We start from the raw sequence: 5,078 nt of genomic DNA on the forward strand, positions 1-5,078 counted from the left end.
TTTCTTATTTATATAAATGATTACCCTCACAGTATATATTTTCTTTAATGTCGTTTGTTGTTAGCAATATTAGCCTATTCCCAAGAGTTAGCAGCTTTCACTCAGTTAATACTAGGCAGAAATCAAATCTGCTTGTGGAATGCACTTCCTTCACTCTTGTGCAGAAAGGAGTGCAGTATTCTGCTGCATCCATTTTCAATAAGCTACCACAAGAACTCAAAAATCTTAGCAGTAGCCCAAACTCTCTTGTCTAAACTGAAGAGTTTCCTCATGGCTCACTCCTTCTATTCTGTCGAGGAGCTCCTGGAAGAGCTAAAAAATTAAGCAAATTCCAGTGTTACATTGTTGGTTTTCTTTATTTAAACTTACGACTTGTCACCTGAATATGTTTTTGTATATTTCATTTTATCTGTTTCTAATAACGTGTTATAATTTCATGTATTGACTCGTTCCATGACCATGGAGGCTTTTCTTAATTTGGTCCCACGGAACAATAAATAAATAAATAAATCCTTTAATCCATGCTACTGAATTAACCATTGCAAACAGATGGCCAGAAAGGAATTAACTCTGATGGATGAAGCAGATCATGCTCTCAAAGGGAATGGTTGATGTATTCATTCAACGAATGTCAGTGTAATCAAAGATCAGTGTGCAAATCTATGAACTTTGACTGCCAAAAGACAGAGTCTATAGGCCCACTTTAAGTTTTCCTTTTCCATCTGTGGCACGTCTTTGACCTTCTAGATCATCTAGCCAACTGGTAGTTCCTGGCGCTCAAGACAATCCTTCTCTGTCGTCCGCGTGATGAGATACCAACTGGTGAGTCCGTTGCTCCCATTAAACTGTCCGCCTTTCCTTACTTATTACGCTTCGCATGATTAAATGAAGGTACTTGTGACAACTTTTGATGTCACAACGTGATATCTTATGAGTTCAACACGAGAGAATTGCACTGAATCTCCCCTTTCAACCATTAAATTAAGTAGGTCTTCATTTTTAGTCATTGCTTCGTCCCCAGACATACAGCTTAGGTGACTGGTACCTACCGCTTTCCGCACCTGAATGACGGCACATAGTGCCAGCTAGCTTCACCATGCTACACTAGTGGTACGGGTATTATAGTGGGTGCTAATCTCACCATACTGCTGATCAGCGCCTCTCATTTCCTCTGTGAAGTCCTTCGAACGCCTTCTCCATTTCTACAAATCAAAATCACCATTGGCTCAAAAATGTTCAAATGTGTGTGAAATCTTATAGGACTTAACTGATAAGGTCATCAGTCCCTAAGCTTACACACTACTTAACCTAAATTATCTTAAGGACAAACACACACACCCGTGCTCGAGGGAGGACTCTAACCACCGCCGGGATCAGCCGCACAGTCCATGACTGCAGCGCCTTAGACCGCACCATTGGCTTGAATATACCTTATTTGGAGATACCGTATGTCACTCAACACGAAGTTTACACATCTAGATTGCTGGTAGAAATGTTCATGGAGATTTCTGGAGTAAAACGTCTGGGGAGTTGAATACAGTAAATTACTCTCAATGTATTTAGTCTTGGAACTGCAGCAGCAGAAATAGCAACCAACGTAACTATACACGACATTTTATTGTAACAAGCCATAGCAAAAAACAGCGCGTTTTTTACATAATCTGACGGAAAGAACTTGAGCCCCATACACGAAAGTTTGTAGATGTGTTTCCACGTATGAAAGACGGAGTCTATTCAGGTTTCGCTCCAGTCGCATTAGAGTGGCACTAGTTGCACCACCATGAAGACACAAATCAGGTTTGAATACACGCTGTAATAGTCGTGAGCCTTAGTTGCTTTTGACATCGGAAGCGGTGAGTTAATGTTACTCAAAAATGCTTTTAAGGCGACAAAGACGTCATTGTCAACATCTCACTGAGTTCGAACAAGGTCACGTGGTAGGACTGCGAGAAGCTGGATGCCCCCTCTGCTATACTACAGAAAGACTTTGCAGGAATGTAGTCACTGCACACGACTGCTAGAATGGCGCTCACTAGAATGTACGGTCCTAAGAAGACCGGGCTCTGGACGGTCGCGTGGTACTACTGAGAAGGAAGAGCATCGTGTTCGACGTATGACTCTGGAGGGTCGACCTCATCTACAGCAGCAGTTTGAGGAGAACACAAGGAAAAGTGACACAAGGAACAGTTGCAAATCGCTCACTTCAAGGACAGCTCCGAGACAGACGCCCTGTAGTGCGCAAAACACCAAAAGTGACGCCATTTGTGATTTCACTAGTGTCAGGCGACAGCTCATTGGGGATAGGGTGGAGGTCGGTTGTGTTTTCTGACGAAAGCTGGTTCTGCCTCACAGCCAGTGATGGCCACGTGTTCGTTAGGAGGCCAGCTGAGGACCTGAAACAAACCTGTCTGTGTGCTAGACACACTGGACCTACACCTTTTCATCTGGAGTGCGATTTCATATGAGAGTAGAAACACTCTCGCGGTTATCTCACGCACCCCAACTGCAAATGTGTACGCCAACCTAATGATTAGACCTGTTGTGTGCCATTCAGGAACAGCATTGGTTAAATGGCTCTGAGCACAATGGGACTTAACATCTAAGGTCATCACACACATCCATGCCCGAGGCAGGATTCGAACCTGCGACCGTAGTGGTCGCGCGGTTCCAGACTGAAGCACCTAGAACCGCTCGGCCACTCCGGCCGGCAGAACAGCATTCACGGGTTGTTTTCCAACAGGATAACGCTCTCCCATATACCGCTGTTGTAACCAGTCATGCTCTACAAAGTGTCGAGATGTTACCTTGGCCTGTTCAGTCGCCAGACCTGTCTCCAGTCGTGCGCATATCGGACACTGTAGGGTCACAACTTCAGTGTCATCCACGAACAGTATTAGCTTTCCTGTACTGATCTACCAAGTGCAAAAGGCATGGGACAGCATACAACAAACTGCCATCTGGCACCTGTGCATGCGCGTTTTTAAACCTACATTCAATGTTATGGCGGCTACAGCAGTTATTAATGTACCAGCATTTCACATTTGCGGTGGGTTATCTCGCGCTTACATTAATCTGTGATCCTGCAATGTTACCTACACAAATACACTCCTGGAAATTGAAATAAGAACACCGTGAATTCACTGTCCCAGGAAGGGGAAACTTTATTGACACATTCCTGGGGTCAGATACATCACATGATCACACTGACAGAACCACAGGCACATAGACACAGGCAACAGAGCATGCACAATGTCGGCACTAGTACAGTGTATATCCACCTTTCGCAGCAATGCAGGCTGCTATTCTCCCATGGAGACGATCGTAGAGATGCTGGATGTAGTCCTGTGGAACGGCTTGCCATGCCATTTCCACCTGGCGCCTCAGTTGGACCAGCGTTCATGCTGGACGTGCAGACCGCGTGAGACGACGCTTCATCCAGTCCCAAACATGCTCAATGGGGGACAGATCCGGAGATCTTGCTGGCCAGGGTAGTTGACTTACACCTTCTACAGCACGTTGGGTGGCACGGGATACATGCGGACGTGCATTGTCCTGTTGGAACAGCAAGTTCCCTTGCCGGTCTAGGAATGGTAGAACGATGGGTTCGATGACGGTTTGGATGTACCGTGCACTATTCAGTGTCCCCTCGACGATCACCAGTGGTGTACGGCCAGTGTAGGAGACCACTCCCCACACCATGATGCCGGGTGTTGGCCCTGTGTGCCTCGGTCGTATGCAGTCCTGATTGTGGCGCTCACCTGCACGGCGCCAAACACGCATACGACCATCATTGGCACCAAGGCAGAAGCGACTCTCATCGCTGAAGACGACACGTCTCCATTCGTCCCTCCATTCACGCCTGTCGCGACACCACTGGAGGCGGGCTGCACGATGTTGGGGCGTGAGCGGAAGACGGCCTAACGGTGTGCGGGACCGTAGCCCAGCTTCATGGAGACGGTTGCGAATGGTCCTCGCCGATACCCCAGGAGCAACAGTGTCCCTAATTTGCTGGGAAGTGGCGGTGCGGTCCCCTACGGCACTGCGTAGGATCCTACGGTCTTGGCGTGCATCCGTGCGTCGCTGCGGTCCGGTCCCAGGTCGACGGGCACGTGCACCTTCCGCCGACCACTGGCGACAACATCAATGTACTGTGGAGACCTCACGCCCCACGTGTTGAGCAATTCGGCGGTACGTCCACCCGGCCTCCCACATGCCCACTATACGCCCTCGCTCAAAGTCCGTCAACTGCACATACGGTTCACGTCCACGCTGTCGCGGCATGCTACCAGTGTTAAAGACTGCGATGGAGCTCCGTATGTCACGGCAAACTGGCTGACACTGACGGCGGCGGTACACAAATGCTGCGCAGCTAGCGCCATTCGACGGCCAACACCGCGGTTCCTGGTTTGTCCGCTGTGCCGTGCGTGTGATCATTGCTTGTACAGCCCTCTCGCAGTGTCCGGAGCAAGTATGGTGGGTCTGACATACCGTTGTCAATGTGTTCTTTTTTCCATTTCCAGGAGTGTATATTCCCGAAATTTCATTACTCTACATATGCAGCGAAGTAATGCAGTACATGGAAACTTTCCTTATCAGGAAGTGTTGCCCCCGACTGGCTAGGAATAGAGAGCAGTGATTCTAGAACGATCGGATATGGAGGGCGGGCGTCAGTGTGGCAATGTTAGGGTACAGTAATGACGTCCATAGCGTGATAGTATGTTTATTCTGTTTCAGTTGTGTGGCATTATTTTAAAGTTCGCGATTACCAATGTACACATGCTACAACGGCAGTCCTTGTGATGAATAAAAATTATCATGACATCCCTTGAAATTATTTCAGTACCCAATGGCAGCAGACAAGGATCCTATGTGTAGCGATCCACAGTGCAATCAAGGAGAGTGCTAACAACGGCCCAACGAGAGTGCAGTATCTCCTGCGTGACGGACAGAATTGTCAGGTCTCCCATATTCTACGGGGTTTCCCACGTTTTACCCACATTTTCTCCTGTCTCCCGTGTTTGTGACTGATCTCCCGTATTTTATGGGTTTTCCCGTATTTTACCCATTTCACGTAACTG

This window comes from Schistocerca nitens, chromosome 1, assembly GCF_023898315.1.
Source record: "Schistocerca nitens isolate TAMUIC-IGC-003100 chromosome 1, iqSchNite1.1, whole genome shotgun sequence".
Lineage (NCBI taxonomy): Eukaryota > Metazoa > Arthropoda > Insecta > Orthoptera > Acrididae > Schistocerca > Schistocerca nitens.